The sequence below is a fragment of the Episyrphus balteatus genome, chromosome 3 (genome assembly GCF_945859705.1).
Source record: "Episyrphus balteatus chromosome 3, idEpiBalt1.1, whole genome shotgun sequence".
Taxonomy (NCBI): Eukaryota; Metazoa; Arthropoda; class Insecta; order Diptera; family Syrphidae; genus Episyrphus; species Episyrphus balteatus.
In genome coordinates this window covers 8,798,469-8,813,171 of record NC_079136.1, presented here as the reverse complement: position 1 = coordinate 8,813,171, position 14,703 = coordinate 8,798,469, and the positions used below count along the sequence as shown (strand labels likewise).

The 14,703-nt window shown below is 31.6% G+C and overlaps 1 protein-coding gene across 10 annotated transcripts in view; it reads left to right on the top strand.

Annotated features, from left to right (window-relative positions):
• LOC129916359 (collagen alpha chain CG42342) overlaps window positions 1-14,703 on the top strand; it is a 221,264-nt gene that overhangs the window by 100,134 nt on the left and 106,427 nt on the right. The window lies entirely within an intron of this gene.

The window sequence follows — 14,703 nt, the reverse complement described above, 5'->3', positions numbered from 1 at the left end:
AAGCAGCAGTAGCAGAGAGAAATACTCTCCACTCTCCTCCATCTCTCCTTTTCTCTCCACTAAATTCGAAACACAGGATGTGGTTAATGAACCATTGGCTGTCGGTTTATTGGTTCCCAGTTTTCCCATAAAAGGCAGCAAGCCGACTCGACTACTCTCTTTCTCTAATGATTCCCGAAAGTGAGCAGAAAAAAAAAGCAGAAAAGAACTGGCTGCACACAATATTCGCACGGTTAGCGAAAATTTGCGAAGTTCAAAAAGGCGGCAAATAAAACGGACGGACGGGGAACTTGCGATGATTATAATTCTTTGCTTTGGCACTCGCTCGCGCACTCAGCGAGATAATACACGAATGCGGACGGAATCTCTTTGTGGCATTAAGGCACAGGATTAATTTTTAACACCCAAGTGACCTAAATTAAATCCTTTTTTACATGAAAATGAAAGATACTATAATATTACACCATAAAGTTATATATCGTGTTGGTTGATTGACGCGTAAAGAGATGTAGTCTTGACGTTTGAGTTTGAGTTTTTTCTTTAAGTATGCTTCAGGATGAACATAATATAAAACACACAATATTGTCAAGGACCACAAGAGCAATGGAACCAAATTATACACACAAAACCCATGGAACTACCTCTTTTGCAAGCACAAGAGAAGGCAGGTTCCATGGGTTTTTTGGTTCTTTATAATATTTTATCTTAATCTCATTCAGGTACCCAGTACCAGAACAGAGATACAATGCAAGTGACAAAGTAGACAGTCAGAGGATGTGTACTGGTTTTGACATAAATGCAAAACATACAGAAAGTCATCTTTTACTCTTCTCATGCCCAGTACCGGTACTAGTGTCTACATCCATGATTTAGGGTTGCCGTTTGAATAATTCAGTTGACAAGTAGATAGTAAATAACAAAAAGCACTTGTAATGGGAAAGATGATAGAAGTTGAACGACTTACTTGTAAATTATAATGGTATAATTTTGTATATTAACGTAATTTATCTAATTTAAAAAAAAAAAATATTTTTATATATAACAGCACTTTCTTAGTTTTTATGATGTAGTTTTTTTTCAAAAGCCAAACAAAATATTTTTTGGACCGTTAATGACTGTATCGTAGAACGGATTTCTTCATGTCTGACTTTCTCCTGAGCCATGTAATCAATTCCAACGTAAATTTTTGTACAAAAACATTTTAGAAACCTAAACGTCAAAATCGAGAAAACTTTTCACACAAAATTCAATTAAAAAAATATTTTTTTAATTTAAAAAAAATTAATATGTACTTTGTTTGAAAATGTTTATTTTTGTCGATGAATATTTAACAAATTTTTTTTTATTTTCAAAAATTCTTATAGATAAGAAACTATTTATAAAACAACGCCTTTATAATCTTGAACAAAAAAAAACGTACAATGGTAAATTATGATGGCTTTTCAAACTTGATCTCAAATGTAAGAAAATAGAATTTCTAACAAAGTAAACTTAATTTCTTTGTAGAAAATGAAATGGAAATATTAAATGTATCCTTAAATTTTTTTTAAAATGATTTGATTTATTGGAATTGATAGTTAAAGTCAAAAGTATGTACCTATGTTTTTTGGTTTTATGGCTCATATTGCAGACTTAAAAAAAAATCATAGAATAGTTAAACAAAAAGTAACTTGAACTTAATGAAAAATATTTTCAAATGAAGGTTATCGTTTCATCAAAAAAAAAATTCTTTTTTCTTAGAAAGAAAATAAAAACGAAAAAATTTCAAAAAAATTTGTAGCTTTTATTTTATTTTATGTTTTTTTATTTTATGTTTTTACTAAACGATGGTTTAACCTATCGAAAATCACTACATACTTAATAAAGAAATTCTAAAGAAAATTCACTGTCCCGTTAAAAAAAAATTTTTTATTTTCGAAAAAAAAATCAAAAATGTCTTTTGAACATTTTATAAAATTTTTATATAACAGTAACTTTAACTTAACTTGTTTTTCTGTGTAGGCTATAGGTCGTTTTTGATAACTAATTATTTTTCGTCGACTTTTCAAGTGTGAATACACTCTTCTTCAGGACTAAAATAATAAACTAATTCTAAAAAATTATAATATATTTATAATAGATACCTATCTTAAACTTTTCTTTTCTTAAATTCTTTGTTATGGTTCTCAATAAGTAGCTTTTAGATTTCTTAAATCGCTCAAATATTTTAAAAATTCAATAAAAATGTCTTGAAAAAGACGTTTGTAATCATTGAATTTTCAAAATATTTTACCAATTTCATCCCTTAGCTCGACAAGTCCAGGGACCACAGTCGGTCAACACAGAAAAAAAAAAATCAAATCGGGTTAGTAGTATCGGGTCTTAAAATGGTCTAAGTGACCAAATTGCTAAGCTTTGACTTGGAAGATCTCTGAAATATAAAAGTAGACATTCTAACCTTCGATTTGGCATCTTTTTCATACTTAAGTTTGATAACTATAAAAATGCAGAGCATACTTTTTGATTAATTTCTTAGAAATGTAGGTATTTTTTGACATTTTTATGGTCTATTTTTAGAAATTTTTAATCTATTCCTAATTTTTTTTATGGATTTAGTAAATTCATGTTGTTATCTTTGATTTGGTAACAAAACAATTTCTTAAATCACCGGTCAACACAACAAAAAACAAGACTTTAACAAAAAACTCATTTTCATCGTTTCCAACCTTAAAGCTATTCGCGTGCAGAAACTGCCAAGATTTGGCCAGGAAGACCTCTGAATTATTAAAGAAGACATTGCTACCTTTCATCTGACACCAATTTCATCTTTTAGCTCGATGAGTTAGGAGGGCCCTAAAAATCGAACACTTTGATGCGCCCTACCGCCACTCCTGCCAGGTTAAAGAAAGGAAGACCTTTGGTTTTTGATACACTAATTGAGTCTAAGACCGCCATGGCAATTTTTTTCTTTAGTTCGATGAGTTGAAGGGTGCCTAAAAAATGCACCCGATTTCACCCTGCTAGGCCAATCCTGCCAGGATGCGGACGGGAAGACCTCTGGTTTTCGAAGTTACTCAGAGTCATCTTTTACTACAAAAGTGAATTTTTCTTTAGCTCGATGAGTTGAGCGTTTCTGCCGCCGCCGCCCGGTCTACAAGTTTTCCTAGAGATTTCAGATCAAGTGTACCCCAAGGGTTTATGTAAGGTTCTTTTCTATTTCTTACCAATTTAAAAAAAAAATATAAATCTATTTTTCTCACTCATTAGCTTAGTCTGATGTACAGTCCTTGAGTCACTGATTTCATAAAAATTTCCTGGAATTGAAAAATATTATCAATCCTTCTCAGATTTTTTATAATTTAAATCCCTCAGGCTTGCGCATGAATCACAGATGATTGATTACTTAAATGTCAAGAATATCAATCATATCATTTACGCGCGGTCAAGTCATTAAATTTGACCTGTGTCGGATATAGGCAATTCCGCGGTCGCCATTTGATCCATATCATATTACCGAAATGTAATCAAATACTGTTTCAAAGAAAGCAAAAAATACAAAAACTAATGATTTCCTTACACAAACTATTGAATTTCAATCTAGAGAATTACCACCTTCTTCAATTTAAAAAGTCATCAGCTATTTAAAGTTAAGCTATCTAAATAGTCATCCTGACTTTTGAACATAAATTCTAACAAAATAATGTCTCAATCTAGAAAATACAAAGTCGTCAAGCGGCAACCATGTTAACAGACGGATCAGGTGAAGTGCAGAGAAAAGATATTCCATTCCGGGTGGCGGGCGTAACCACTCTTTGACACGTTCTGTTTTATGATACAACGATGTAATGGCACTGGGATTATTTATTGTAATTGAGACTTCTTTTCTCGGCTATTTTACTTTGGTGTTCTTCTTTTATTTTTGTGTTTATTTTTTCAGTCTTTCCTCTTTGATATTGGTGTCGGTTTTCTGTCTTCTGTATGTTTTTGTGTGTGTGCTCGTCCTATAATAAGGTTAAAGCGTAAATCAAGCTCCAGGGAACGATTTATAGGTCGAGACCCCCCGAGTTTGTACTATACGCGGTGGTAAAAAAAAAGGATTGTTTTTTTTTTTTGTCGTGTGTCCTTTTTTGAGTTTTTCCATATATAAATTTTCGGCCTATTCATCGATTTTTTTTTTTTTTTTTTGTTATGTGTCGTTATTTTTGCACTTTGATGGTGTTTTGGTCATTGGCTTGCTCTCGATAAAGAATTTGTAATCCAAAACCGAAATGATGCTGATATCAGCTTGGCCTTATCTAGAAAGTAATAAAAAATGAAATTCAATCCAACTTCGATTAAAGAGTAGCAAGAAGTAGATTGGTTTGGTTAGGGGAGCAGGGGGTTGGGGAAACTGGGATAAATAAATAAAAATATAACCTCGAGCTCAAAATAAAAAAAAAAAAAACTGGATGATGAGGAAGGAAATAAAAAATTGCAATTAATAATGCTAAATAATTGTGTGGAACCATGGTGGAACGTTGTCGTCGTCGTCGTCGTCGGTTGCTGTCAGTCGTCAACGTATTGTATATAGTTGCTGATTTTGTCGTGGTCTGTTTTTCTCGTCGTCATCGTCATCTACGTCGTTTTTGTTGTCGTTGTCATTGACAGAGAGATGGGGGCTAATAAACTTACAACATTATGGTGTGCAAAGTGTGGAACGACAATGACGACGACATAAAATATACAATCCACACAGTGAAATAAAATATATACTTATACACACTTAAGGTACTTGTACGTATATATTTTCCTGAGTGGGAATCTCCATATTCATACCTAGGCTCTGCTCACAGGGTTATTTTATAGAGGATGTAGGAGTACAGGGGCGGATTAGAGTAAAAAATAGTAAAAAAAATTGGTCCAAAATCTTACTCAGAAGGTTTCTAGGCTATTTTCTGAAACTGAACAAGTATAAACCGTTCGTAACATTTGGATCGCCTCACCCATACTACTCTTAAGAGTCATGTTTTTTTTTGCATTTTTTAAGAGCGAACATATTGAAATTTTAACTGAGCACCAATAAGACACTACTATGTCAAAGATGTTAACAAGTGTTTTTTTAGAAATTTTTGTTGGGTATCATTAAAATCAACTTTTTTGTAACATCAGGATAGCCTCACTCCATTTATTCAATAAATGGTAATATTTCCATTTCAATGAAACCACATAAAACAAATTTTGGCTTATTTTTTCAACGAGTGCTTTTTCCAAATCTCTTTTTCTCCGTTTTTTTTACTAAGTATTTTTTGAAATATTTATTGTAATCTATACAACAAATTGAAAGGTGCTGTTCCACACGACAAGGACCCTTCTCCGGTGGGCATACTTCGGCCACCCAGAGAGTTAAAGACGATGCGGATGTTCAAGGTTTACATAATTTTGTTTTGTTTTGCTAGGAAATAAAGTTAAAACCCTTTTTCACGACGACGATTGTACGCTTTGACTGGAGAACTGCCTTGAATTTTATTTGGGCCTTCAATCTCATACCTATAGTGTGTTATTTACCCTTTTAAATAAAAACTTTTTGCTTAATAAATACTTTTTTTTTTCTTTTGTTACCCGAGTACTCGGGTATTCGGGTATCTAAATAACCGGGTACCAGCATTTCTCGGGTACCCGTATACCCCTAGTACCCGGCTACCCCGGTAATACCCGAAAATTCGGGTACTCGGGTATCCGGGTATCAAGAGCTCTAATTTTATTGTAACCAGGATAATGTTTAAATCCTCCGAATCGGTTTCTACGAAGACACTCCCCTGATTCTCAAAAATTATATATAAAAACGTGGAAAGAAAGCGAAAGTAAAAAAAATATGCTAGCAATCTTGCTCCTGCAGCTTCAAATGTAACGGTAACAGATCTTTTTAAATTTTTTGTGACCTCCAAAGCTTTAAAACCTTTGCTTTTTATTTATTAATCATAATTTTGATAGTTATAGAGGGTTTTACGTAGGTCCCCATAATGTGTTGATTTATTCTTCACTACCCATTTATGCAAAGAAGAATTTCTCTAGATACAAAATAATCCACTGCTTCTGATCCAGCTTTTTCAAAGTCCATGCTAAGAAGAATAAGAATTATGAAAATCTTAAACAGTCCAAAAGTATTATTATTCGCTGGTATTTCTCTCTGTGTTTATAGCGCACGTAGGTACTCAAACTAGTGAATTATTCCGAAGTTATGACCTTTCATCCTTCAATTTTTGGATGCCTTTTTTTTATCGGTAGACAGTTTTTTCCTTCATTTTGTACAGACAAAAGCGCCATTTTTGAAGGACCTCACGTCGCATTATCTAAAACCTTTTTTGACCACGAAAACGTCGTCATGTCTTCAAAGAATGAACATGGACTGGAGGAGCGACCTTTTAGATGGGTCGTTTTGTTGCTGTTTTTTTTTCTAGATGCGGCTATTGTGCAGCAGTGGTTCAGCGAAGAATTACTTTCTATTCGACTTGTGCCGCCGGCAGTGATTCAGCTAGCATGTAATATTTGTTCGTGGATCGGCTCCCAAAAAACCATGCATAGGTTCTCCGGCAGAGGTTCGGCGGACCTCCATTCTTTTATCCGAAGGAAAAGGGGGGAGAGCGGACTTGGGTTCGTCAACGCCATTGTACTGATTTCAGGCTTAATTTTACCTTCCTTAACATCGCTTCAGTGCTTGTGAACATCTGGGATACTGGAGGAATGTGGTAACCGGAGTTGACACATGATTGATCTAAAAATGTAAAATTCATTGTCAATAAGACTATGTACGTTATTAAAAATTCCACAAATGTTCCTTCTTATACTCTTACTCATCAAAAACTCAAATTCCCCCATTAAAGTGATGGTATCTTTTATTCTCCCAAATTTTTAAGGAACATTGACGATAAATACTCTCTATGTGACATATGTAGGTCCTACTGTGTTTTGCCCTTTCATGGTCTCAAAGCAAAATCTCCAGATAAGCTCCCGTAAGATTTCTCCAAATTAAATACCAAGTTCGAAGTCAAAAACCAGTCATGCCAAAAACTGTCTTGAAATTTCCAAAAAATAACCTGCTACATTGTTAAAGTTCAAGATTTTCCATTTCAGATTTCTTATAAAATACCAAAACTTTTCGAATATTCAGCCTCTTAGCTAAACATATTTATCCCAAACGTATTTTTTGAGTGATAGTAATCAGGTAGGATTTTTTAAATTACTTCTCAAATTAACATGATTTAAGCTGCATTAATGATAACTTTAAACCAAAATGAATGACTTCTACTTCATTCATTAGACAAAAACCTTAAAGGCCTAGCTCTTTCTGATATTATTTATTTCTGTAAGTTAAAAAATAATAGCTGTAACTATGATGAGCAAAATCATCAGTATAAAAAACGTTTTTTTTATTTTTTTAAATATGTTTTTAATCAATTCTTAGGAAATAGCTCAAAACTGCAGAGTTTTGGGAACTTCAAACCAATCGTATTCTGACCGCACCAAAAACACTTGTTCGTTTACTTTATAGCATCAAAACAGGCACATTATGATCTGGGAACTTCATTTAAAAAAAATAATCTATTTCGGTAGTTTTGGGTCTTAATTATTTTCTTATTCAAAAAAGGTTACTGCTTTACGAAAGACTATGGTTACTAATTCTTATCGGTAGGATATATAGACCAGTGCCAATCCGGTTTTCAGAAGGCAAAAGTTGAACAAATTATTAGCAGCATAAGGGTGGTGGGAAAATGTAGGATAAATGGTATATGAAAGGGGAAAAATAAATTGCCCACTAGTGAAATCGAACAGGGCAAAAAAAAATCGAATGCCTTGTTCGATTTCACTAGTCAAAAAGTTTTTTTTTTATAGAAATCAAAGTATATTTTTCTAATGGTTTTTTGTGCGCTGAGCTCGAATCTGGAGTCAGAAAAATTCTATCACATCACGTTTTTGACATATTACCATGCCAAAAATCAGAAAAATAGTATTTGCGACGTTCAAAATTCAATATCTCAAAAACTTTGCACGTTAGAGCTATTCTAGTGCTTGATTCAAATTAAAAAGGCCAATGGCCATTAGAAAAGTATAATTTGGTTTCTATGGAAAATTATTTCTCGCCAATATGACTGTCATTTACGGAAAAATCAATTTTAAAAATCGTTTTTTTGTTTTTTTTTTTCAATTTTTCTCAATATTTTCTAAAACAAAAGTATAGTTTTTCCACACAATCTTTAAAAAACGGTTTTAAGCTAAATAATTGCATTCCAAACTTTTCAAAAGTCAAAAATTTTTTCGGTAACTTCTTTGATTGAAAAATAGGCTATTTTTTTCAAATTAAATTCGTCAAAAACCCAAAAATTAACTTTTTGCTCCAAAAAACATTTTTAATAGATAGAAAACATAACAAAGTAATTTTTATCCAAGTTTTGTTAAAATCCAACTATTTTTCTAAAAGATAAAAATAAAAAAATCGTATTTTTGCATTTTTTTTCAATATTTTTTAGCTTATAGAAAAAAATTGTTTGAGTAAAAGTTGTAGAAATTTATACTACCTACAACTTTTGCATTTGACTTTTGACAGAAATTGTAAAAAACCATGGTTTTTGACACCCACCCCACTTTTTCGCCCACCCACCCCCTTTCCACCAATTTTTTTGTGGGCAATTTATTTTTCCCCTTTCATATACCATTTATCCTAAATTTTCCCACCACCCATATGCTGCTAATAATTTTTTTATTTTCAAAAATTATTGGCACTGGTCTAATAAGGGTTCATACAAATTCCTTGTTTACTTGTACATATGTGAGATAGAAAATTAAACTATTTTTTCTTTTATAATTTATAAGAAAACTTCGACAATTTGTTGGCTTATTTTATTTATTTACCGCCTTGATACTCAAGATGTTTAAGTGCGATCATGTTTGAAAAAATAAAATAACCCCTCTCTTATGAGTGTTTCTATTTGGATGCTGGCTGGAGTTCAATGGGTGGTCGCCTCTCTCGCTCCATGGCCGCGTAATAATACACAAGTATTGTATAGTAGTTGCCAGCCCATCGGCAAGGAATAAAAACACAAGCCAAGCCAAGGCAAGGCAAGGTGGCAGAGTTGACGACGATGCTGATGTTGTTTGGCTTGGATGAACGTATGTATATATAAGTTCTGTGAATGAAAAAGGCGAAATAGATAGACTTGTGTGGGCTGAGGTTGAAACTGAAGCTAAAGCTTGAATTGTATGATATTGCCGGTGGTGGTGCACACAGAGCATCGCATCTAAACAAGTAATAATGCCGGAGAAGCAGCACAACGGTAACGCATTTTATTGTTGAAATTACTTCCAGTGAAAATTGGGGAAGAATGCTTTAAGAATAAACGACGACAATACGGTAATGGGCATCTCTCACCTGGTATTTTATATATCTTTTTTCTAAGGAAAAGGATGTTCATGTTTGGGTGTTGTTTTGTTGTGTGTTGTCTTGTATTATTTCAAAAAGCATAAAACACGTATATTTCTTCTTGAGATGTGTATAGGTAACTTTTAGAGCAGAAGAGAGAGATGTGGTCTGGTCATTTGTGTCTATTTGGAAACAGCAATAGTCGTTTAATTGTGTTTTTTTGGGGATGGGTAAAAGGAGTGTGAGGAGGCCAGGAGGAGGTTGACATATTGCAGTATTTGTAAAAGGATATAGTTGTGTCATTTCCTGAGAAAAATAAGGACAATTGAATTGCTAAAGAGGATGCATGCGAACAATATTTATTGCATACGGTGACGGAGTTTGTTGTATAAAAGTTGTGCAAGACAGTTATCTATTCTTTGTTTTTATGTTTGTGTGTGTTTTTTTTTTGTTGTTCCTATTGAAGTGGTAACTTTTGCACATCATTCAAGAATATAATATAAACTCGTCGTTTGTCGTACATAGTTTTTTAAAGTTTTTATTCATTTAAGAAGTTCAACAGGATCAAAATGGTTGAATATTTTTTTTTATTTTTTATTTTATTATGAAAAAGTTGTTGCTTTATTTTGGAATTTGAAAATTCAATATACGAGTATTTATCAAGTTTATTTTTGTTTTTGAAATTTTTCCCTCTATTTTGGACTTAATTTGTTTGAAAATATGCAACAACTTTTATTGGAATTTGCTATTTCAAATATTTTATGTGTCTTTGGGTGATAATTGAACTCTTGTTATTGATATGCAAGTATTTCCTTTCTGTGAGAAGAATCAATATTGAATTGGAATTTGACAAAATGTTTTCTCATTAAGGAATATTTGTTTCTGAAATACGAATTGAGATTGAACTTACTGGAGGAGAAAATCAGGGCCTGGAGGATACATTTTGTATCAATGTACATAAGTAATGGATGTAAAGTGAATCAAACATTTTAAATTCTCAGTAAAATACAACATCAATTTATTCATGTTGGAATAAGAGTCTTACAAAATTTTGCTTTTCCGGGCAAAAAGGAATGAGCATTTTGGACCTTAAGCACAACGGTTGTTGTTGTTGTTGTTGTTGTTGTTGTTGTTGTTGTTGTTGTTGTTGTTGTTGTTGTTGTTGTTGTTGTTGTTGTTGTTGTTGTTGTTGTTGTTGTTGTTGTTGGTGTTGTTCTTGTTGTTCTTGTTGTTGTTCTTGTTGTTATTGTTGTTGTTCTTGTTGTTCTTGTTGATGGTGTTGTTGTTGTTGTTGTTGGTGTTGGTGTTCATGTTGTTCTATTGTACCCTTTAAAATGATTTAAATTTGTATTGCCCAATGATAAAAGGTGTGTTGGCAACAAGTGTTCCAGCTTAAAATTGTCATTATTTCATGTCTAAGGTCAACTCTTAAGAGTAATTATAGAAAACAACATTTTCAGAAGTGAGGTCTTCGATGTTTTGTTGACTGAAATGACTGAACTTTAAATATAGTTGGGAATATTTTATTTCAAATTCAAAATTTGTGAGACAAAAAATTAAAAAAAAAAAATATTTATTGGAAAAAAAGTATTAACTTAATTTTTAATTTTTAATCAAACATTGAACTTTATTTTATTTATGTGAGTTATTTCTTAAAAATTCTTTTTTTCTTCTCTTTTCAGGTATGTAAACTTTTCAAAACTTTCTATGGAAAATGGAATTATTCGGTATATTCAAGACCTTAGTCAATTTAAAATACATCATTTTAATAATATTTGTGAGTAAGTAAAAGCTTGTGATAAAGAATGTGTTAATTCTGACCATAACATTTTTCTAAACAAAATTAAATATTTTCACTATGAAATAATTCCCAAATGAAATAAAAGAACGTTCCTTATGTCTTCAGCAATAGTTTCTATGAAAAATGTCCAAATTTAGAGGAAAAGTGAAGCTTGATTTTCAGTATGTATCCAACAGCATTTGAATGCTTATCCTTTATCAACCTAATGAATTTGTGAATTATGAAAAATGCAAACTTTCAACTTCTCTGTTCGCAAACTTATTATACTGTTTAGACTGTAGAGATATAATTTATTCATAATAAATAAGATGTTGTGTCCAGCAGATCTGAAAATATTTTCTAGTTCTAATATTTATTGAATCGTGTTGTTGAAAACTACTATTTTTGTTGTTGTGTATAATAAAACAAAGTTTTAAGTTTCGCCATGCAATGGAACAGAGAAATCCAAACCTTTTGATTTTTGTATTTGCTTTAAATTAATAAGGTCACTGTGGTGTATGTGTAATATTTTGTTCGTGAAATATTTTTTTTTTTTGTTTTTATTTTAAGCCTCTTATACATATTGAACTTCAATTTAGGTCACAAAATATTCTCCAAAAACCAACAAACATAAATTTTGTCAAGAATTTAAGACGAATTGCTTGCAGTTTCAGCTAAAAAGATCATATTTTCTTGTAAAAATGATAAAATTACAAAAAAAACTCCTTTCAACTACCACATGGAAATAAAATTTTTTTGATTCTTGGTTACCATTTCAAATACACAGCATTTCAATCCTTATAAACTTGTAAAAAAAGAATATATTTTCAGCTTAGAGTGAAAACTTGTTTATTGCTATTGCTACCTGCTTACTGCCACTTGATTAATCTGCCTTAAAATGAGAACAAAATTGATACAAAAAATCATGTGTGCAATTAACACGTGGTAGAAGTGAAACCTTAAAAAATCATTTTTCTTGCAAAAAAAAAAAAATAAAATAGAAAAAATCTACCTATTTTTATTCTATCACCTTCAAATCCATGTTTTTTATATGACAACCTATATAAATTTTATATCATCTGAAAGCTTATTGTCTTAGCTCAAAATATATATATATCGATCAAGTCTATGAGACATCTACAAAAAGAGCTAGAATTTTTTAAACGCGATGAAATTTTATCCAAAAAGCAAAAAAAACATTTATTTTTATGTTCTCATGCTATTAAATCAATTTTTTTGTTTGACAACCTATAAAAAATTTTATACCAGATGTCTACAAGAGAAGTTAGAATTTTTTAAAGTCAACCATGTCGAATTTCCAGACTGAGATTACGGTACTTCCTACACTGGTAGCTGGTCATCGCCAACAGATCTCCACAGGTGTTTTGAGGTATTTTTAAATTTTTTTTTTCAATTTAAGATTGTATAACTTGTAGAGCACGTAACGTTATGTGTGATATATCAAATAAAAGGTTATGTTATCAGCATGCGTATTAAAGTTAAATCAAATTTGTATGTGCACTAGATCAAAAGATATAACGTTTGTTGGAAAAGAATAGAACAGAAAAGAAAATTTTTTTACATTAAGGAGATAGTAGAATTGATTGTTAGGAATAAAATTATATTGTTTCGGTTTCATTCAAAAATTGAGAAGAATTATTTAAAATTGTTGTCAAAAGTGTAAAGTGACGATATGAAAAAGTACTTTTCCTTGGCAACTCACAAAATGCACAAAATTCTCTTGAAAGTCCTTTCCAACAACTACTTTGCTCTATAACTTGGCAAGGCATTCTTCTAATGGATATACATGTTTTATTTGTGTCTTAAAAAAGATTATATGCCCAAAAATATTCAAAATTTAATCTCTGATAGCTGAAAATTGAATTAACTTTATTGTCAAATACACACAAATTGCTTTTATGGCTATTAAATTTCTCAAAATTGAATTTTCATAAATATAAAAGCCCATAGGCCTTTTTTGACATCTTCTTTATTTTACCATATTTTTGGCACAGAAAACTATACAAACAAGAAAAAAATATTCGTAATCGGATATGATGATGATAAAATGAAAATCCAATTGTATGTATGTTTGTACTTTTTGGTACACTTTGGGATTAAAGTAATTTAACTTCCTGTAAAGTGTATTTTAATTTTCAAAAGAGACACACCTTGATCTGCAGACTTTCCTTGCTTTATTTTTTTTATTTTATTTTTCATTTTGATAAAGGTTTTTCTTTTCCCTTCTCACATGTTCATTCATTGAAAGTAAGTAAAAGAAGAAGGAAAAAAAAGTTTCTTTGCCAAACTTCTTGAATTATATTTCCAAACAATCTCGGTCTAATGATAAATCGATTTATCATTTGGAAATTGGATTTATCCCAAAACATTCATATTCATGGAGAGTATGTTACGTTTCTACACATGCATGAGTCTGTGTAGAGTAGAGAGAGGCTTGCCGATAATTAAATACGAATAAATCATCCTGCCACCATAATAATCCATCCAACAACAACAACAACAAGGCCATCCCAAACAATATCCAAATCCAAAGTTCAAATTAGATTGCTGCATTAGCGAGACTCTCTTCAACTACCGATGGCGGGCGGCGCGTAGCGGATGGAGGAAAAGTTCGCTTTGTAGGTCGCTCTAGCTGAACAACTGCGAACGATGTTATGTTACATCGAGCATTAAACAAGAATTATTGACAACTTAAGTATGTATCAGCGAGCGGCGGCAATGCCAAAAGCACAGTGTTGGGCCAAAACCCTAACGCCATCTATCCATAACTCATCCGAAACAATCCAATTAAAATGAGATACGAATAAGTTGAAATTTGATATTCTCTCAATATACGCAAAAAAAAAGGGAAATATAATTGAACTTATGCTACTTTTCTGTACCGCCACTATATTATTTGAAATAATATAGGCCGAGAGGTAGTGTTATCAATTTTAAGTGGGTTTCATGGAATTTGTGTTAAGTAAAATAAAACCACACTTTAGTTCGATGGTATTAACTACTATCTCTCTATTATTCATGTTCTAAATTCCTTTATTGGGTCAAGTTTTGAGTGAATATCATGAGAATACTTGATGTTGTTGTAAAGAAAATTCCTAGAAACCCCTGAATTTGAAGTGCATTGTTTTAGGCAACAAAACCAATTCACTAGTTTGGTTGAAAATACTGATCCTTGTAAAAACAAAAGCATACTACTTAAATAAATATGCAAGACATTGTGAGGAATATATGGTTCAAGAGAATGGAGACACAAACATCAATTTAAGATGTTTCTTTGTTAAATATATAGGTTTTTTAGAATGCACTTTAAAATGAGAAGAAATTGTTGAACCTCCGGAATTTAAATACAAATGTTTTGTAGAGTTTTTAAGATTCACTTTTTAAGGAAATTTTTAACTTTTCTATGTATCTAGATCTTTCTGGGTCAAGCTTTCCAGTTTTAAATTTTTAATTGGAAAAAAAAATGATTTGTTGTAATTTTCTAAAATGCAGAGTTTTAAGAGTCCGTAAATGATGACCAAAATTTTAC